At 39.9% G+C, this 22,818-nt stretch overlaps 1 long non-coding RNA gene across 3 annotated transcripts in view; it reads left to right on the top strand.

Moving 5' to 3' along the window:
• The window catches only part of LOC134732328 (uncharacterized), a 54,618-nt gene extending 33,149 nt beyond the window's left edge, over positions 1-21,469 (top strand). For 2 of the 3 annotated variants that reach the window (XR_010115370.1, XR_010115372.1), the window contains one exon: positions 21,360-21,469. This is a non-coding gene — a long non-coding RNA (uncharacterized lncRNA). Of the gene's footprint in view, positions 1-17,660; positions 18,109-21,359 lie in introns of those variants that run through there. The other variant, XR_010115369.1, reaches the window with a different exon arrangement.
• The last annotated feature ends 1,349 nt before the right edge of the window (positions 21,470-22,818 follow it).

Below are 22,818 nucleotides of genomic sequence, written 5' to 3'. Positions count from 1 at the left end.
TCCCCACACCTGAGGGACCCACGCTGTGCTGCCAGTGGGCCAGTGAGCTTCTACATGCCCACAAATGAGAAAATAAGCAGACCAGTTCTGCAACAGCTGCCGGCCTGCTGGGTACTGAGAAGACCCATTAAGTAGGGTCCCACAATAGGATTCTATTTTACTCATTATAAATTCTGATACATGGGGCTTACTGTGCTTTCATGCTGATACTAGCTGTCTGTTGGTCAGAGCTTTTTAACTCTGCTCCATTGCCTTCGTGGTGCAGCCTAACTGCAGGTCACTGCTTGTTATGACAGGGTTTTCTGTTTGTTTGTTTGTTTGTTTTTAAAGCAAAACGCAGCCTCAGTAACTACAAAGTAAGTTTTTAAACCAGGCTATTCTTGCATGTGTCATGGTTATGAGTCAAATGCCGTTTCTTTTCTTTCAGAAACTAGTTATTGACTTTACAAATCTTAGAAAATATTTACTAATGAAACTAATATAAACAGTGCCGTAAGGGTTTGAGGTATTCCTTTCATCTTCTGGCATGAGGGGAAATGGTCCAATCATTCACTCTAAAATCAGATGGCCAAGGTGGAAACCCGGGTGAAGCACTTTATAGCTCTAAGCCTCAGTTTTCTCATAAGTCAATGGGAATAATAATATGTACTTAAATAAATATTTGATAAAAGTGATAATGGGGGTGGTAGGTAAGCACTGGGTAGAGAAAGGTGGGTCCCTAGCTAGGGCTCCACCCTGGGGCCAGTGCCCACGGACCTAGATGAGGACAAGCACTCCTGCTTTCACACCCAAATGTTGCATTTTCCAAGACCACCTTGGCCCGCCATGCCCCTATCTTGGGCTTGTAAAAACCCGAGACCCTGGCGGGCAGACACACAAGCAGCTGGACATTAAGAGGACGTTGAGGGGAGCATGCCAGTGGAACAGCACACAGACAGACGCCAGCAGGCCATCGACCAGCAGAATGATATGGAGTTTGGCTGGGGCAGTTGGAGGAGAGCCCAGGTCACCGAGCGGCCTGACTCCGGGGGAAACCCATCTCCCTTCTGGCTCCCCCATCTGCTGAGAGCTACTTCCACTCAATAAAACCTTGCACCCATTTTCCAAGGCCACATGTGATCTGATTCTTCTGGTACATGAAGGCAAGCACCCAGGATACAGAAAGCCCACTGTCCTTATGACAAAGTAGAGGGTCTAATTGAGCTGGTTAACACAAGCCACCTATACACAGCTAAACTAAAAGACTACCCTGTAACACACGCCCACTGGGGCTTCAGGAGCTGTAAACATCCACCCCTAGACACCGCCATGTCGTTGGAGCCCCACAGCCTGCCTGTCTGTATGCTCCTCTAGAGGTTTGAGCAGCGGGGCACTCAAGAAGTGAGCCACTCTCCCTGTCACATGCCCTGTGAGGGGGACAAGGGAACCTTTCCTGTTTCAAAAGTATTAAATGATAGACTTCAATAAACAGCACTCAGTAAATGCTAGCTGTCATTACCACTATTATAATCATTATTGCTATTATCAATCCTGATTCCAAAAGACCTTCCCTGTAAATTCCAGTTTATATATTGCTGTGCAATCTCAGCTAAGTGGATTCTTTTTCACAGTACAGTACCATCCAGAGGTGGGTGACTAGTAATTGTGACAGTGACTTACTCCCACTAACATTATGTGGGCAGCAGCAATGCACAGAGGACAGAATAAAACATCTCACTGTCTCCAGAACTTCAACTGACACTAAAACAATTCATCTCTCCACCAAGTGTTATTACATAATGTTTATTTTGGTCCCTGATATTTTTAATTTTTAATGGTAAAGAATTGTGCTAATAATGTGATTTCAGTATCTTGGGCATTTTGTTTGGTATAGTTTCCTTGCTAGAATCCATAACAATGAAAACCTCTAACCTCAAGAGTAGAAATAGAAACAAAGAGAAATAATTTTCCTTCGTCGGCTCTCTACATGGATGGCAGAACACCAGATACCTGTTTAAAAACCAGTGATGCCTCCTGAGGTCTAGCAGAAGGAAGAGAGACAGGAGGAAAGAAGACAAGCTCAGTGTCTGAACATCTCCTTTTGTTACATCCTCCACAGTCATTTAATTATGATCAAACTAGCTGGCATTAAACTTCAAAATAAAGCAGAATAACACAGCTTCTTCAATTTGGCACTTAAAAAAAGAGATGCTCTGGGGACCGCACAACTCTGACCTCCGCAGAGCTGGTAAGCCTGCGCCATGCCTCGCTGGCTTTTCTTGTGACCTGTAGCCTTTCTATTGTGCTGCCTGACCTCCAGGTCTGTAATCCAGGTGCCCTCCTTCCTCTCTGTTCTGACCAGCTCAGCCCCTAAGCCTCAGTGAGACAGTGGGGGCTAAAGGCATCTAAAACTGAAGCTTCTTTGAGTAACTGATCATCTCACCTACTTCATTGAACTTGATTTATTTTAGCAGAATCTGTCTTCATTTTTTTCTACTCAGCATGAAGCATTTGAATTTCACCCCTCACCTCTTTCAGCCCTATTTCTTTTATGTATTTTCTGAGTATTATAACGCTTATCATCCATTGCTTTTTGACAAGGTGACTCTTGAACCATCCCCAGTGGAGAGGAGCGTGGTCCCTATTTTAGAAATCCCTGGAGTCAAGGCTATTTGAGGAGCCCTTTCAAGAGACTAACAAGTTGTCCCGCTAGGAAAAAATTTTTTCTCCAGTCTGAGTTCTGAATACTTTAAATGCTACTGATTGTTCCTCTCAAATTGAGAGCTTCTCCTGCATATTTGAAATATATTAGTTCATTCGACAAATAATGAGCGATCACAGCAAACAATTTAGTCCTGGAATTCAGCTTCCAATTGTTTTCCTTTTCTGCCCAAATTTCAATATCTTAATTAGAGTTGCCAGAGTTACCAAATAAAAATACCAGAATGCCCAGTTAAATTTGATTTTCAAATAAACATCAAATAAAAGCGAAGTAGAAGTATGTCCCATGCAGTATTTGGAATATATTGCTATTAAACAGTTATCTAAATGTATCACTTTAACTGATCATCCTGTGTTTTACCAGGCAACCTGTAATATTTTTGATCACCTTAAAACCAGATTTGAATGTTTTTCCAGACTAAACCTTAATCCACATTTATATCGGAAAATAATTTTTGTTTGAACCTCTTTCACCTTCCTACTAACCCAGATTTAAAATTGTTTTCTTGCTAGTTCTTTAATTATTTCTCATCTGGAACTTAAAAACAACAGATATCTTTTTGTTTTTTACAAGTTTACTTATGAATGTGATTCAGCATAGAAAAGACAAATTCATCCTGTTCATTTAAAATATGTTCAGTCCTTGAGTATCTGCCTTCAATTCCTGTTGGTTTCTAACTTGACCTTCTTCTAGTTGTGTGTGGTAAATAGCAGAAGTACATAACAGTGAAAAATGAATAGAGGAAAATGTGAAGTTAAATGTAAGGCAGATTCATACAGTACTGTCATGCATCCATCACTATTCTTCTGTGAGACTCCTATGGTCTGATATAGTGAATCCAGGATCAAAGTGAGTTATTGAGCATCTTTGGGAAAATGCAAATTAGAGCAGGCAAACTGATTTTAGCACTTCAGATATACTAAATTAACTAGTACAATAAACTGCAGGAAAAAAAGGTAGTTTTTCCCCCCCTTGGTTTATAACACTTAGTAGTAGCTTGTCATTCAACTGCACATTAGGTCATTTGCTGGGATATCTTTCTACAGTGAATGATAAGCATAGCTAGTATTTAACCAAAGGCAACCTCATTTTCAAGAAGACAATCTTAAAACTACCGTGAAATACTTGGGAATAATGAAATAAAAATGATTTTCATAGATCTACTTTTATTTTACTGGACGAAAATATCATCTAAGGAATATTTGAGAGTTGCTTCTAACACATCCACTATTTATTTATAGGCACATATATAAACAGACCGAAAGGGTCAGACATCAATAATCACCATTTCCTCTTGACTTTGTGTGACATCATTTAAGGCAGACCTTCTCTCTAATCTATTAGATTATAAAAAATGAACAGCATAGGCCTAGAAAATGTTGTTAAGGGTCAAGAAAGACTCAACGTTTTCATTAGCAAGAGCCTGTGAAAATATGAGAAAACTTCATCAGTGAGACACCTGGGCTGCCAAGTATGCAATTAGGAAGGACTTCTGTTATTGTATTTTCCTGAAAAGTTTTTGAAATGTAGTTCATAATTTATTTTCCAGTATTTGTTTTGGTCTCTTAATTAAGCAAGGAGATGCACTGGGTAGGAGAGAGCTGTCTCAACGTTTTCTTCAAACTCCATTTACAGCAGAGCAGCTTTTCAGAAGGCTGTTTGTGGGAACAAATACAACAGACTTTACAACGGACAAATCTTGGTCGTGGTGTCTTTTGAAGGATGACTCAGCATAGGAAGACATTGTTAGAAAAATTGCTCCTTTCACAGTTATGGATAAGCAATTATTCTATTGAGTACATTATTAAAACAATAGCTTCATTTAATATGTTTCATAACTTACTGGAAAATTTACCTTTAAAAAGCAACTCTATTGCTAAGGGATGAGTGTTCTAGGATAAAAGTTTTACTCCTGCTAAGGCAGTAACAAAGAATCCATGGATAACAAATCTGAACACAAATAGAAAGAGTATTGCACACTTATCTACATTTTTTCAATGTCATTGTGTAACTCCATGCCTAAATCATCTTCGAAGATGAATTCTTCTTGAAGAGACTGGATTGTGTGACCTGATTTGAATATTAGTCTTTATGTTTAATAGCTGTTACTACCAGAAACGTCTCAACTCAAAGCAAAATATTGCATATTTTCATGTAGCCTGATTCAACTTAATTTAATACAAGAACTGCATGCTTGCAGGGGGGCTAGTACTATACCAGGTAGGGAAAATAGAGGCTGTAAGAGAGCTGAGATGACAGCACTAAATGGAAGAAGATATACAGAGGTAATTAATGAGTATAATTAAATTGCAACATGCTCTAGGGCACAGGGAGAAATGATGATATTATTGCCCATAGCTCCTATTATATCATATTTGAGGAGAGTAAATCCTCAGATGATCCTTAAAGGAAGACGCTCAGTCATCAGAAAGCACTTTAGAAAGGTGATTTAGGAGAGAAGACCAGGTGGTGAGGCTGGGGACGAGTTGTTCACCATCTTCCATATTGGATGAGTGCTAAATTGCTGCAATGAGCTCTTCAAAGTCAGGGACCTAACTTCTTCTTTAGCCCAGTGCCTGACATCAGTAGGTGCACAATATGTATTTTTTATACGAATGCATGGTGTAATCTGGGCCTCATTTCTACGAAGAGGACTGTTTAAAAGTTCATTCCTTTGAGTCAAGGCTTTGGCAACTTCAAGATATCCTTCTAAAATAAAGGCAGGACATCCTTTTGATTCTTCTCAGCTTTCCATGTTTGATTGGGGATTAGTCTGCTTGCATATCTCTATGGTAGAGCATAGGAAGAAAGGGGCAAGCTGTGGTTTCATGCTTTGCTGTAGGCTTTTCTCATCTTCACCAAAAACCTTGTAATACAGGCATTTTAATCTCCGTTTTACAAATCAGAAATTAGTGGCTCAGAGATGTTAAATAAGTTGCCCATGACCATGGAGCTAATAAATGATAAATCCAGGGAGTGATCATAAGCCTGTTTTGGCAGCTGTTATGCTTTGACTTTTTCCATACTGCCTAGCACAAAGCTGGCCTAGAGAGAGGTCTGGATGGGTATTTGAAAATCCTGTTGGTTGAGAATAGTCCAAAAGAGAATGGCAAGGTGTTCTAACCCAAAATCTGGCCATTGGTTTGCTCTCAACACCCACGTTTTGGCTGAATTAGTAGCCTACTAAAGCAGAGGGACTAGCAGAGGGCTTTGAAAGGCAAGCTCAGCTTCTTCTTCATGTTGCTTCAGGTTGGAGCTACTTGATACACATGCAAAACAAATACATTTCACCAAGGATGGCAGAAAATCTCATAGATTCTTTAGGCCCCGATGTTTCTGATAAGATGTTGGTCTCACACTTACTAGCTCTCCAATCTTACACAGGGAGCATCAATGCCCCCTTTTTTTCTCATATGTTAAATGGATTATAAAACAACAACAACTGAGATGATAGCTGGAATCCACCATAATAGTGTATGTGATTATGCTTTATTATGTAAAGTGTTCCAGAAGTGTAAGGTGTTACTAATTACAACAAGAAATTTATCTGAACTAAATGACATCAGAATCGGGAAGCATGTCACCACATTTGTAGTTTTCTTCCAAAGAGACAGCCGAGCTTTGGGTGTCCTCTAGAAGGCCAATTCATTTTGAAAATGAGTAAGAGTTTTCCAGGCAGAAATTATCAACTATTAACTTTCATCTGGAAGAGCCTGAAAATACATATTCAGCAGTACTGAAGAGAAAAAAATCTTATTCAGGCCCTTCCCTTTTATAGATCCAACAACTACCAAACCGTTTCAACACCACTGGCTTCAAACTGACATTACACCAAGGTGTAAGGATTTTATTACATTGCTTTGAGTCGATATTTTCATCTGTATCTCAAAAATCCCTAATTCCATTTCTTCTCTAGACTCTCAAATACACCCTGCAGCAGGCACGTGACCACCCACAGAGCTTTTGTTTATTACCTTGGATTTTAACTGAGTTAGAATTCATAATCCTTATAGTCATTGAGGATCTTCTGGCAAGTCGATGCAAAATGCATTTAGATAATGACTCTGCTGTTCTGATGTTGGTTAGCTATTCATATGAGATGCAATTATTGTGTTTACTTCTTCATGTGATGAAAACCATTAATGGCAGCATCCAGTCATTAAGATAGGATATTATAGAAATTTTGAGATGATTTTGTTGCTGTTTTTTCATTCAGGTTTTCACACTCAGGGGACAATGGAGCAGTGCTATTGATTCCTCCTCTTACAGGAGTCATCATAAACAAGTTCCAATTCCAATCTGTCAATATATTTCTCCATATGAAAAGTTTCTTGCTACAGACACCTCCAATAAAACCCCGCATCTATCTCTAGAAGGATGGCTTTGAGTTGGTTAGCATATTATTTACTCCTTCTCAGGGTAATAGGTATCATTTGTTGACAAAATTGAACTCAACATCAAAGATTTGATAGAAAGGGGTAAAAGAGACAATATTGATATACATCAGGAAGATAATTTAATTTCTTATGTAACAATATCCTTTACCAAGGATATTGCTTCTTACATGCCGTTTGGTAAATCACAGGTACTTGGAGAAAATTGGTAACTTTTTTTCTTGCACAATCAGACATTAAATAGCTCATCTCTCCAAACATACTCTCAAGGATAATGAAAGCATTTTGATATTTCCTTACCCCAGGTGAATGACGGTGGAAACCACTTCAAATGAATCATCATACAATCAAACCTTAGATTTATTGAAGTACTGATTTTACACTGTGCATTTACAAACATACTGTGGTAAGCACACATAAAAAAATCATGCAGCTTCATGGTATTTGGTAGTGCTTTATTAATTAACCTATCCATGCATTCAGTAAATATTTATGGAGAAATTGTTTTGAGTAACTATTTAAAATGGCAGAAGTGATGTGAAGAAGGCATTTCTTGTCTTCCAGGAATTTACAATCAAGTTCAGTGATTGGCATGCACATTTATCACCACAATCATATGATACAGTGATGCAAAGGAGGTATTATGAGACTCAGGGTAGGGAAGGAAGCATTGCTTCTAGCACCAGCAAGAGGAGTATTCCTTTTGTCTAATATGACAAACAGAACAAAATCCTTTCTGATGGGTCATTTGTCTGACCTGAGTGGTCAGTGTCCTTGCAATATACTGTTAAGCATTTTAATGCCAGGGTAGTAATGTGAAAAAGCTTCTGAAGGGAGGAGATATCTTATTCATTCAACAACTATATTCTGAGCACCGACCATTCACTAGGAACTATTTTAAGATCTGGACTATGTTAGGACAAACAACTGAAAAAGAACCCAAGTTCCTTTATATCTGGATTTTGGATTCTAGTGAGGGAAAACAGACAATCAACTTTAAAATGCATACTGTAGTGCTGACAGTGGTAAATGTTTAAAGGAAAAAATAAGCAGACTAGGAGACAGAAAATGACAGTGGTGCCACTTTGGATGCGTGGCTAGGGAAGGCCTTTGAAACGGAGACCAGAGAGCAAAGACCTGAATACAGGGAGGGAGGCCATGACTCTGTGCTATTTCCTAAATTCATATTATTTTTTAGCAAACACATGTTGTACCAAGGATCAAAGATGAATAAGGCCTATCTCCTGACTTCAAGAAGCTTGTTGACCATTGAGAAAGGCTGAATTCCATAAATAATACAAGAGCAAACATAAATGGAAACACATAATGAAAATCACAACACAAGCGCTATAGCAAAATGGCTATCATGTGCTACAGAGGCAAGAAGGAGGAAGCCATGTGTTCTATCAAACAGCTGTCTCCTACAGGAAAATTGTTGGCCGGGCTAAGAAACTTGGATTTAATCCCAAGAGTTGAGGGAAGCCATAGGAGTGTTATGAGCAAAGATGTAACACATTTAGTGCTTCTAAAGGATTGCTCAGGCAGTCTTCTTGCGACTTGAAGAGGGACAAGGAGAGAAGCAGAGCTACCAGTTAGAGCTACCATTAGAAAGCAGTGGTCTCAACAAAACAGGATGGTGGCTTAGACCAGCCATGGATGCAAATAGCAGCATTCTAGACATGCTCAATAGATGGGGACAACAGGGTTAGTCAATATATTGGATGTGGGAAAGAGGAGATTCAAGGTGTAAGTGTTTGCAATGTGAGCCTTCAAGCTTGTGGACATCTACTTTTACCTTCTCACATCACTATTGATGATTTATTATATCATTTAGAACATGAGGTATTATTCCAGAAAAACTGGAGAAACATATTTCTCATAACTGGATCAATTTCACAGTATCTGTAGAAGATGGTAATACTAGCTCTTTGTTATTGAGTTATTTAACATCCTTAAATGGCGGAGGTTATGACAAATGTCGGCTTTGATAAGGAAGTGGGGGATATTCATTTGATGAGTGTATTAGTCCGGGTTCTCTAGAGGGACAGAACTAATGAGGTAGATGTATATGTAAAGGGGAGTTTATGGGAGTTTATTAAGGAGTATTGACTCACATGATCAATAGTTGAGGTCCCATGATAGGCTGCCTGCAACCTGAGGAGCAAGGAAGCCAGTCTGAGTCTCAAAACCTCAAAAGTAGGGAAGCTGACAGTGCAGCCTTTAGTCTGTGGTCGAAGGTCTGAGAGCCCCTGGCAAACCACTGGTGTAAGTCCAAGAGTCCAAATGCTGAAGAATTTGGAGTCCGACATTCAAGGGCAGGAAACATCCATCACTGGAGAAAGATGGAGGCCAGAAGACTCAGGCCAGTCTGCTCTTTCCATGCCTGCTTCTATGCTAGCACCTGATTAGATGCTGCCCACCCAGACTGAGGGTGGGTCTGCCTCTCCCAGTCCACTTACTCAAATGTTAATCTCCCTTGGCAATACCCTCACAGATGCACCCAGAAACGATACTTTGCATCCTTCAATCCAATCAAGTTGACACTCAATATTAACCATCACAATGAGTGATTTCCGGGATAGAAATATTTTATAGAATGTAGTGAAGGAAGCCACATTAGCCCTTCAGGCCAGTAGCATACCTACAACTTTTACCTTCTGAAGCAAATATAAATATACTTGTTCAAGTGTATATCAAGCTCCAGAAAAGTTGATCAGAAAGAAGCAATTCCTCTTCAATGAGTCATTCTTCCTCAAGCTATCCCTCTGTTGCTCTCTTCATGATTCAGTTAACTCCTCAAGGACATATATAAAAGTTGTAGCCCTTTTTCTGCTTTGCCAATTCTCCATTCCCAATGCATAAAATCTTATTCATTTTATAGGTTTTGTGGGATACACTTTTGCTCTAAGTTCTTTTCTTTATATCTAATACTAATATTTATTACTGTTATTAACTTTTATCACTGCTTTTTAACTAATGATGAAAAATGGTTGCTTACACATAGCACCCTTTCTACAGCATAGGAGAAAAAGTCATTGCATATATGTCTGTCAGAAGACTTCCACTAAGGTAGTCCCTAACTCTTCTTATGTGGTCAGTCATTAATTCCTCTTTCTCACTGTTGTCTTCTGACTACTCTTCAAGGTCTCCATCTGTCTCATAAGTCCTAAAATGAAGAGATGATAATTTTAAAAGATTGACCCTATTCTAGAAAATTACAAATATTATCTCATGTATTAGTCCATTTTTACACTGCTGATAAAGACATACCCAAGACTGGGTAATTTATAAAGGAAAGAGGTTTAATTAACTCATAGTTACACATGGCTGGGGAGGCCTCACAATCATGGTGGAAGGCAAAAGGGAGCAAAGTCACGTCTTACATGGATGGTAGCAGTCAAGAGAGCTTGTGTAAGGGAATTCCCCCTTACAAAACCATCAGATCTTGTGTGACTTATTCACTATCATGAGAACAGCATGGGAAAGACCCACCCCTATGATTCAATTACCTCCCACAACACGTGGGAATTGTGGGAGCTACAATTCAAGATGAGATTTGGGTGGGGATGCAGCCAAACCATATCATCTCATCATTATGCTCAATTTTCTTATGAGGAAACTTAGAGAGGATATGTTGTTATACTTGCCGAAAGTCATACATCTAATAACTTAGGGCCAGATCAGAGGTTGAAGCTTAGCTGTATGATGTCAGAGATTCTGCTCCTTATCAACACCTAAGTAAATGTCTCACTAACGCTGTTTGTTTGGGTGATTGGTTTGTTGCCTGACTTGGTTTCTTTACTTTTCTCCTGCTCTAGTCTGCTTCTGATCATACACCTCAGGGACTGTTTCAAACTATCAGTATTCTCCTTCAACTCACTCTTTTAGCCTAGCCTTTTCATTTTTATAAGATCACATTCTTTCACATGTTACAGAGAAAATTGAGCTGTTGGCTGTTAACTTCTGCAGGTTCCTGTTTGTTCTTCAGAGTTTGACTCATGCAGGAGTGTCCTTTCCAAACTGTCTCAGGAAAGAGACTGAGGCCAATGCTTCCTGTGATGGGTCAATGTCCAGCGTGACCTCTAGCACCCCTACTATTTCATTACTTTTTTTTTCTGCTGACTGTTTAGTCCTTGCCTTTTACCCACTTCTGCCATTCTTCAAAGTATATTCTAATTTCCCCACCTAAAATTTCTTCTTTAAAATATACCCCCTTAAATAATTATCCTTATTTATCTTTCCTTCACCAACAAACTTTTTGAAACATTACTGTATGTTGTATTTCCACTGTCTTAAAAATTATTTTCTTAATTAAAATTGCAAAGAAACTACCATCAGAGTGAACAGGCAACGTACAGAATGGGAGAAAATTTTTGCAATCTACTTATCTGACAAAGGGCTAATATCCAGAATCTACAAAGAACTCAAACAAATTTACAAGAAAAAAACAAATGACCCATCAAAAAGTGGGCGAAGGATATGAATAGACACTTCTCAAAAGAAGACATTTATGCAGCAACAGACACATGAAAAAATGCTCATCATCACTGGCCATCAGAGAAATGCAAATCAAAACCACAATGAGATACCATCTCACACCAGTTAGAATGGTGATCATTAAAAAGTCAGGAAACAACAGGTACTGGAGAGGATGTGGAGAAATAGAAACACTTTTACACTGTTGGTGGGACTGTAAACTAGTTCAACCATTGTGGAAGACAGTGTGGCGATTCCTCAGGGATCTGGGACTAGAAATACCATTTGACCCAGCCATCCCATAACTGAGTATATACCCAAAGGAATATAAATCATGCTGCTATAAAGACACATGCACATGTATGTTTATTGCAGCACTACTCACAATTAGCAAACACTTGGAACCAACCCAAATTAGCAAACACTTGGAACCAACCCAACAATAATAGACTGGATTAAGAAAATGTGGCACATATACATCATGGAATACTATGCAGCCATAAAAATGATGAGTTCATGTCCTTTGTAGGGACATGGATGAAGCTGGAAACCATCAGTCTCAGCAAACTATTACAAGGACAAAAACCCAAACACTGCATGTTCTCACTCATAGGTGGGAACTGAACACTGAGAACACCTGGACACAGGAAGGGGAACATTACACACCGGGGCCTGTTGAGGGGTGGGGGGAGGGGAGAGGGATAGCATTAGGAGATATACCTAATGTAAATGATGAGTTAATGGGTGCAGCACACCAACATGGCACATGGATACATATGTAACAAACCTGCACGTTGTGCACATGTACCCTAGAACTTAAAGTATAATAAATATATATATAAAAAATTAAAAAATAAAAAATAAAATAAAATAAAATTGCAATTAAAATCTGATATACTCCACTGCCAATCTCATGGAAGTATTTTTTCTAGTGTGGCCTGTGACCCATTGCAAATCAATCTTCACCTAGTCTCAAACTCCCCTCCTTTGGCTTTGTGGCCTGCCTCTCTCATGCCTTTCCTCCTCTTCACTGATTGCTTCCTGGTTTCCCTCTGTGACTTCTGCTTTTTCCTGGCATTCTGTTCTGTTTTTAGCCTACTTACCTGCCTTATTTGATCTCATATTTTCCCAGGACTTTACCACTGACAGGATGCTGATCCCCAAATCACCATCTTCACATGCATCTTTCTCCTGAGCTCCAGAACCTCCTTTCCAGCTACCTGATAGATAGTGCTGTTTGAATGGCTTTTGTCATTCCAACTTTCATGTGCTCCAAATGGAACACAGCACACTTCTTTCCTCATTCCAGATCTGTGCTTCCCTGTCTTGGCTAAGGGTGTCATGGTTCACTCTTATTTTTCCACAGGAACACTTGGGCTTTTTTCATTTTGTCCATTCCGGCTGGACAATTAACTTCTTATTCCCCATGTACCACCTCCATGCCTTTACTTTGAAAACTCTTACTTGATCTGGAACATTCAGATTTATCTCCTCTATTACATTTCCCAGATGCTCCATAGCAGTAAGTGGCTCTGTTTTCAGCCTTTTCTTGGAAGTCCAACGAGTAATTTATCCTCATGTGTACATGTCTAGCTTTCTCTACTGGGCTGTAAGCTACCTAAAGGAGGTGACCTTGTTAATTCATTATTCCTACCATCTACCACAGAGGAGGTCCTTAATATATGTTTGTAAAATAACTGCTTGTCTTCTTTAATGTCTCACATTATTGAGCTCTATGTGCCCAAACATCTATGACTACATCTCATTTGGTTTGCATTCACTTTCCTATTAAACCAGAATGCTCCAGATACAGCGTTTCAAAACCACTGGTCACACTCCATTGCCTTCAAAAATAAAATCCAAATTCATTGATGTGGTGTACAACAATCGCAACTAGACACTACAGATCATACCTAGTTCATAGTCATATCTTCCATTCCTTCCCAGCCTTAAATTCAATTAGTGAGCCCTGCCTAGGATCGGTGTGCGCTTTTATGTCTCTGAATGCTGCCCAAGCTGTTTTTTTTTCTATCTCCTTTGCTTGATTCCCTGCCTGTACACTTCTTCTCCACAGGCAAGCTAAGGGTCACCTTGACTGAGCAGCCTTCTTATGACCCTGCATAAAATAGTTGGCTTCCCCCACCTTGCCTTCATAGCACATGGTACACATTTTGCTATAGTACCAATGTTGTGATTTTTATGTTTTCACTTATGTTAGTTTATGTGCTATTTATGGAATTCTGTCTTTATGGCTGGCCAATGAGCCCTTTGAAGTCAGTGTTAATTATCTTTGAAACTTGGTACAATATACCTTTGCCAAAAAAGAATGTGCACTCAATACACATTTATCATTAAATTAACTAGCATGTAATTATAATCTTAGGTATGATAATAAAGCAGTGAATCAATATTTGCCTTACAAAATAAATTGCTTTTCTTTGTTAGGCTTCCCAAGCTTTATTTTTCCAAAAAAGAAATCACAAATATTCTGGCAGATTCTTTGCTCTATGATTGAAAATGCAGTCTCCGTCTTTGTTCAGATAGAAGGAAAAATAAAAATGAAAGAAGAGCAGTTGCAGCACACCTGTGTTGGCAAGCTGTCAAACTCTCTGTCCCTGACATTAATTGGATCATCCGCTGAATGGGGGAACTGATGGAAAATGCAATGAGAGGAGATGACTGGGGAAAATAACTACTATCCTGCTCATCAACAGTGATGAAAGTGACACCCGGAGAGTTATCTTTTATCCCATACAAACAGATGGCTTCAAACAACACACACTGCATACCACCAGATTTCTTATGCTCACCTCTAAGCACTTAGGCCAGCTTGAGAAATCAAAAATTAAAATATAAACAACAAAGAGCACTTCCTGGGTGGCGAGTCACTAAGCTGAAAGCAATTATCCACTGATTTTTTGTCTCTGTCTGCTGTTTTCTTAAATGACCTGCTATAGGAGAGTAATTTTATAGTGGGCTTGGGCCAGACGTTAGGAAAAAGTTGTCCTGATTTCCACTTACACTGGTTACACTTAAAAGAAACAATAAAATGAAAGACAAATAAAACAAGTAAAGACACATTTATTGATTGTATCCACACCTCTACTGCAAGAGAAAATGAATGTCTGAAGAAATCTCTATTAAGATTTATGCAGTTTTGTTAGGAGAAAAATAACTAGAAATTTGCACCCAGCTGTTTACGTGAGATGTAAACAGATGATGTAAACTCAGGCTAAGGAAACAAGGTGGTTAAACAATAAGAAAAGGGTACTGTAGAAATCTTAGGGGAATATCAGAGTCAACATGTGTGATGTGTTTTATTCTTTACCCATTTGGAATTTTAGCTAATTCCACTTAAAAAATGTACAAAAACAACTTATACCTAGCCAAGCAAATAGTCATCTTAATTTGCAATGCTTAAAGAATCTGTAAATTGGGCAAATGTGTTTATGTATGAGGTCTCCTCACTCAAATAATGAAAAGTTGTTGCTTGTTTTGTTCCCAGATTACATATACTTTATAATTTAGAGAAGACAGGAGAAAGGACTATGGAGTGAAGGCATTAAAAAAGCAAAATTTTCAGCCGGGCACGGTGGCTCACGCCTGTAATCCCAGCACTTTGGGAGGCCGAGGCGGGTGGATCACGAGGTCAGGAAATCGAGACCATCCTGGCTAACATGGTGAAATCCCGTCTCTACTAAAAAATACAAAAAATTAGCCGGGCATGGTGGCGGGCACCTGTAGTCCCAGCTGCTCGGGAGGCTGAGGCAGGAGAATGACATGAACCTGGGAGGTGGAGCTTGCAGTGAGCCGAGATCGAGCCACTGCACTCCAGCCTGGGCGACAGAACAAGACTCCATCTCAAAAAAAAAAAAAAAAAAAAGCAGCAAAATGTTCTATGCCAAAAAGACCTGAAGAAAGGAGGCAGGTGTTCACAGAGGAATAAAAATATCTTGAAAAAATACACAGAAATGAGTTGAGTATGTGGAAGACCAGGGTGGATAAATTTGAGAAAGAGAGATACATGATTTAAGGAAAGTAGTTGCAGTACGAAATTCCTTTCACTTTGCTCTAAGAGATTCAGCTGGAGGTTAGCATAAGTGCCATTTTATTGTTTTCATATTCCTCTACTGTGCTTCTTTCTGTGCAATTATTTGCATAGACTGGGTCACAAGGAGTCTCAGCATTTACTGAGGTTATAATATTAAAGACACAATTTTTTTTTTTGCGAGTTTTTTTGGTACGGTTTTCTTTTCTAGGCAAGAGAACACTGGAGGGAGATTTGGCTCACTGGGGGAAGACAGTGGATCCGCATTTGAGCAGGATGATTTTAGTTGTGTGTGAAGCACCCACATGAAGATGTGGGCTGTGAACCCCGGCAGAGGTTGAGGGTCAAGGCTGTAAGTCAATATGTGACTCCACCAGCTTTGGTGTAGATGTAAATGCAAAGTTCCAGGAGAGAGGTTGTTGTTTCTTCATGTCCCTCCTCCTCTAATTTCCCTATCACTAAACACATTTTTGGCAGAAACTTATCTTTTGTATCTCAGAGCTTTCACTTAGCCTGATGCAGCTACACTCAATGAGCTGGTATTTGCCTTTGCAAAGCTGGCTCATGTGGGTCCTTTCAGTATCTGCTTATGGACCACATACTCGGAAATGACTCCCTTGGCCATACCCACCAGGCCACTCATCTCTTATCTTCTATGTTGTTCATTCTCTTTAGAGGACTTGTGAATGTTCTATAGATCTTCCTCTTTTGATTGTCAACCCTGGGAAGACGGGGATTATGTCTGATGTGCCCACCAATTTAAACCCTTTCGCTAGCACATAATGCATGCTTAATTAATCACTGAATTAAATAATAGGTTTGCAGAGGAGAGAAATTAAAGAAAGCAACTTTTTTGGAGGGATTTTTACCCACCTAGCACTGTGAAGAGGTATTTTAAAAAATTAATTTGTGCAAAGAAAAAATGTATGTAAAGATGCCAGAAGATTACATGAAACAGAAAAAGGAGAAATGGAGTCCCATAGACATACACTTATTTAAAAGTGCTCGTGTGACATAGAAAGCAGGTGCAAATTAATGACGAGATAGAAGATGCCAGGAAGGTTAGTAGAGATGAAAATCAGAGGGAAAACGGTTGTTTAGGAACCCACAAGAAGTTAGGAAACACATACTCCCTCTTGTCTCTTCAGAACCTCAGCCCTGTCTTGTTATAACTCAGGTATTTATAGTAAGGGTTTCATGCAAGAAAGGAATGTGTAAAGTACCATTCTATTAACTCATACTGAAGAACTGCTGAGAGACCAGGAGTCTCTAAGGGGCAGCTGGTTTGACACTCTTGTTTTACTGAGTGGAAAATTTAACTCAGAGATTTGAAATGATAGTATAGAAACAATACTGGACTAGATCTCTGAGCTATAGATAAGCATTTGAAGATGTTAATATCATGCTGAGAGGTAGCTTGGGCCTTGAATCCACCTTTAAGCGCTTCACAATTCAGCTGCCCTAAGTCCTGGCCCTGTAGGGGCTTTCTGCTCTACAGTGTCCCCCAAACCTGTGCTCTTTCTGATTCACATACTTGCAGCAAGTGACCTCTTGAGATCACTTTGAGATTCTGTGGTTGTAAGTGCCCAGAGCAGGCAGGAATCCAGGAGCTTCACTGTGTTAGTTTTATTCAGAGCTGAACACAATGAGTACAGATTGTGTCTCTCTTGGTGGGAGACTTAAATGTTTGAGTGCAATGGGGGTTTGAAATCTAGGGTCCCAAAAGGTTCTCCTAAGCGTTTAATTTCTGCCTCCTCTGAGATTTTCCCCAAAGCATCACCGGTGACCAACAACATCACTGGTTCTGGACTGGCTGTTCCTCCCTTCCTCCTCCCTTCCCTCCCTGCAGTCTTTCTACTGACACAAATTAGCCTTATCTCTAAAGCCACAGCAGTCTCAGAATAGCTGTCCCCTTTGCTCAGGTTTCATGGCACTTCCCAAAAATCAAGTCATTTGGCTTTGGTTACAGATTGAGCCAGGCTCTGCTTGACTCTGCTTGAAAGGCCTGAACCCAGAGCTCACGAAGTCCTGTCTTCCCCAGAGCACCAGGAAGAAGGAAGTAGACAGAAGCCACAGCTGCATGGGGAAAGAAGATCTGGATGCAGAGTCCTGGGCACCCTGCTCCTGCGGCACTGAAGTCCATGGCAGCAGTGTCTGGGTCCACACTGAGACTACGCATCACCTGCTCCCTGGTGTATCTTTCCCATGTCTTCAACCTTCTGTTATACTTTTCAAGCTCTCTTTTCCTTTTTCTCTACTTCTCTTTTAATTTACTTTTCAACTTCCCCTACTCTTTCCTCTCTATTGTCCAGTTGTGGCAGATGGTTAAAACTGTCATTTTGCCCATGGATTTGCTCACTGATTCTGGTTTCTTTTCCAATTTATTTTTAAAATTTCAATTATTTTGGGGGTACAGGTGGTTTGTCTTTACATGGTTGTTGGTTTATTAAATAGAGTGCCCTTTTCCCAATGTATGTTTTTGTATGCTTTTTCTTTTTTTGATTTCTATTTTTATTTTAAGTTCTGGGGTACATTTGCAGGATGTGCAGGTTTGTTAAATAGGTAAATGTGTGCCATGGTGATTTGCTGTACCCCTCAACCCATCACCTAGGCATTCAGCCCCCCAGCATGCATTAACTATTTTTCCTAATGCTCTATCTCCCCTCACCGGACCTCCCAAATAGCCCCAGTGTATATGTTTCCCCTTCCTGTATCCGTGTGTTCTTACTGTTCAGCTCCCATTTACAAGTGAGAACAAGTGGTGTTTTGTTTTCAGTTCCTGCATTAGTTTGCTGAGGCAGCCAACAAACATGAAAAAAAGCTCAAAATCACTGATCATTAGAGAAATACAAATCAAAATCACAATGAGATACCATATCACGCTAGTCAGAATGGTTATTATTAAAAAGTCAAGAAACAACAGATGCTGGAGAGGTTGTAGAGAAATAGGAAAAATTTTACACTGTTGGTGGGAATATAAATTCGTTCAACCATAGTGGAAGATGGTGTGGTGACTCTGCAAGTGTCTAGAACTATTAGACCCTGCAATCCCATTACTATATATATATACCCAAAGGAATATAAATCATTCTATTACAAAGATACATGCACGTGTATGTTCACTGCAGCACTATTCACAATAGCAAAGACATGGAGTCAACCCAAATGCCCATCAATGATAGACTAGATAAAGAAAATATGGTATATATACACAATGGAATACTATGCAGCCACAAAAAGGAATGAGATTATGTCCTTTGCAGGGACATAGATGGAGCTGGAAGCTGATTCTTAATTACATAAACAAAACATCTTTTTTTCCAGGCAAACATAGCTGCCACTGAAGGAAGTACTTCTCAAAATCCAAGTTGCCAGATGGAATCCAATGATAAGGAATTTCAGAGTCTACATAAAATTATACTAAAGCCATTTCTCAACAGTTAGCATGATGAAGACTGGATTTATTTTTTCCATTGCTCTACAAGTTCTTAATTTATGATGAAAATATCACCACATGAGAACATGAAACCCTCATTTCAACGCTCACAAACCCTACTCAGTATGCTCTTCCTCCTAAAATTCTAGGTCTGTTAAGGATCCCCACATATTACATAGCCTGATGGTTCTCAACCCTGGTGACACATTTGGCATACAGGGAGTTTTTGTTTTTGTGCTTTTTTTTTTTTTTAATACTGATGTCTGGGTACCAGTCATAGAGATATAGATTTAATTGGTCTGGAGTGATACCCAGTCTTCTGTAAGTTGAAAAGCTTTTCAGATTATTCTCCAGTTCAGCCACTATTGAAAACTGCAAATATCATCTTTTCTCCTGTTCCCTGGAGGTGCATGATAGAAGCTTGACCAGGGCAGGGCGTTTTGTCTGTCTTGTTCATTGCTGAATTCTAGAATCATATACATTGCCTGGTGCACAGTGGGCACCAACTATTGTTTCCTAATTGAATCTTTGATATTTCTTAAAAGGACCATCCCCAGGTTATTTCTGTGTTACCAAGCATAAAAAGAAAAGCTCTCTACCATACAGAATTGTAAATGGCACTATGTTTCCATTGCCATAATTAGGAAAGACTACCAAAAGCGGCTATGACAAATGTCTAAAAATCCTCCCAAGCTGTAAAATATTGTAATCTGATCTCCACTGTGCACAAGACCCATGTTCACATGCTACTTTTTGCTGCAGGTTCCCTATGAAGATACCCGTTAGCATTCCCGCACATAGCACACAGGCTTCTCCATCGTTTTGACCCCCAAATGGTGTGTGGGGGGGGAACGCTCACTCCTACTTGCACATTATATTACACACATTTCAGAAAATGACAGGAAAAAGAGGAAACACAAAAGACAGGCTTGCAGTCAGGTCTTATCCAGAAGATAACAAGCATATGTAGAGATAAGGGGATCGAAATAATGAAGCCTTCCAGTAAACACACCGTTCAGCAAATTCCCAGGTGCTCAGCACAAAGGAAGAAGTGGCAGGCAGGGTCATTCATCTGGATCTGGGAGACAACAGATCCCCTTGGAACTCAAGAGCCTTTTGGGAGCTTCTCCTGGAAGAGTGAATGATCAGCTTCTCCACAGTGGAACCAGCATAGCATATAAAGGTTAGTGCTGTTTCACGTGGGTAGGTTAAATTAGAAAGAAAACTTAGCCATTCATTCCTGCTTGGACCCACAGATTCCCTATGTGGGGTGACTGGTGTCAAGACTGGGGGTTGAAGCAGGCAGGGCTGTGGCCAGGGATTCAGAGAAGGGCCCTCTATCAATCCCAGGTGGCTTTTGGAAAATGCAGGTGGCTCCTGCTGAAAACAGTCATCAGCTACCTTAAAAACACTGAAATATTCAACGTGTTGCCAAGTTATCTATTTGAGGGGAGCAGAGTGATGAATACAGTGCTTCTCAAGCATTAATGCAGTGCCTCTCAAGCGTTAATGACAGAAGTCATTCGGTGGGGAGGAGGCTGTTAAAATGCACAGTCTGATTCAGCAAGTGGGGCGGTACATTGCATTTGTGACACAATCTCAGGTGACGCCCGCGCTGCCAGTCTGGACCACTTTCTGAGTAGCAGAGCTTCAAAGAGCCCCTCTTGCAGCAGCAGGACACAATGCATTGGTTGACTATGCCTTTGTTTCAAATGGGACCATTTAAAAAGCCACTTGAATTCCCTGACATGGATTCCTCAGCTATAACATGGAAACATAGTGAAGTATGTTCATTAGCATTAACATTATGAAATTAAGTAAATCAATGCTTCCTAGCTGTCTGTCCTTAAAGATGTAGAGAAACTTCTGTAAGCTTCCTTTTCGTCTTTTGCAAAGTGGACATTGTACCATTGAGATGTGTGTCTAAGGCATCTGGAACTTTGCTGGGCATATACGAGGCACTGAAGAGACAGGGAGCTCTTTATGATGTGCAAGTATGCTTTGGTGCTGATCTCAGAATCTGACTCAGAATCTGAAAATAAAAGTGTTACAGTGATGACAGGCTGAGACATTCCTCACAGGCCAACTAGTTGAAAGGAAGGCAATTGCATTTCCATTTTTTTCTCTTTTTCTTTTCCAAAGTGTTTACGGTGCCTTGGGAGAATGCCCTTCATTTTACCTGGAGGAAAAATACTGTTTTAAAAGTCAGCAGCAAAAATATCCCCATGTTGTACAGAATTGTTCAGTGTCTGTCACTGATTTTGCTCCATTTCTGTGTTCTATATTTTCTGCTTGCTTTCACAGGTGATAATGTGCACCAGTAAAAAATAGAAGCAAGAGGCCCACCTACAGCTGCCCTAAATACTCTGAGGTAAATTTGAAATTTCTTTAAATAAAAAAAAATAAGTGTCCTGTGAAGGGGAAGATAGCTGACATTTAAAAATACATTTTTGGTCCCGGTTAAAACAACTAATGAACACTTATTTTTATCTCAAAATTAATCCTGAAACAAGGTACAGATGAGCATATGCTGTCTTCTCACTGCTTATGATAAGAACAGAGTGACATGAAGGAACCACTTGAACTCTCAGAGCTCATGTGCCCTAATCTGTAGGAAACAATCAATTAACAACCCCTTGCTCCTTTTAAGTGTTTCTGTGTGGATCATATAAAATAAATGGAGTGAGCCTGGAGATGCCAAGGAATCCAATGCCATGTTACCACACAATCAAGTCTTTGGTCAGTCATTCCATCACAAGAAATAAGAAAACTTTTCTAACTGCTCATGGAATTGTTTTCGAATTTATTTATTTATTTATTTATTTTTATTTTTATTTTATTATTATTATAATTTAAGTTTTAGGGTACATGTGCACAATGTGCAGGTTTGTTACATATGTATCCATGTGCCATGTTGGTTTCCTGCACCCATTAACTCGTCATTTAGCATTAGGTATATCTCCTAATGCTGTCCTTCCCCCTTCCCCCAACCCCACAACAGTCCCCAGAGTGTGAGTTCCCCTTCCTGTGTCCATGTGTTCTCATTGTTCAATTCCCACCTATGAGTGAGAACATGCGGTGTTTGGTTTTTTGTCCTTGTGATAGTTTACTGAGAATGATGATTTTATTATATAAACTTCTAGATTAAAAAATTGAACCCAAGAGGCCGGGCACGGTGACTCACGCCTGTAATCCCAGCACTTTGGGAGGCAGAGGTGGGTGGATCACAAGGTCAGGAGATGGAGACCATCCTGGCTAACACGATGAAACCCCGTCTCTATTGAAAATACAAAAAATTAGCTGGGCGTGGTGGCGGGCACCTGTAGTCCCAGCTACTTGGGAGGCTGAGGCAGGAGAATGGTGTGAACCCGGGAGGTAGAACTTGCAGTGAGCAGGGATGGCACCACTGCACTCCATGGGCAACAGAGTGAGGCTCTGTCTCAAAAAAAAAAAAAAAAATGAACCCAAGAACAACAAATAGTAGCACAAGTTGCCAAAAAAGGCTACCTTCCGGAGTTGCTAGGGTGGCATGAGTTGAGGTTTGTAAAGCCCCTGAGCAGTAGTGCTATGGAAGTGGTTGTAAAGGGAACTAGGAAAATCAAGCCTGGCTTCTAAGAGGAGTCTCACTGAAGGTTCTTTCAGGTGGGGAAATTCTCAGAAGCAAGTGCATTATATGCCAGCTCTGGTCTATGTTTTTCATGTTTTGTGTTTTTTTTTTTAATTTTAAGACAGAGTATCACCCTGCCACTCAGGCTAGAGTGCA

The sequence above is a fragment of the Symphalangus syndactylus genome, chromosome 14 (assembly GCF_028878055.3).
Source record: "Symphalangus syndactylus isolate Jambi chromosome 14, NHGRI_mSymSyn1-v2.1_pri, whole genome shotgun sequence".
NCBI classification, from domain to species: domain Eukaryota; kingdom Metazoa; phylum Chordata; class Mammalia; order Primates; family Hylobatidae; genus Symphalangus; species Symphalangus syndactylus.
This window is presented reverse-complemented; position numbering and strand designations above follow the sequence as displayed.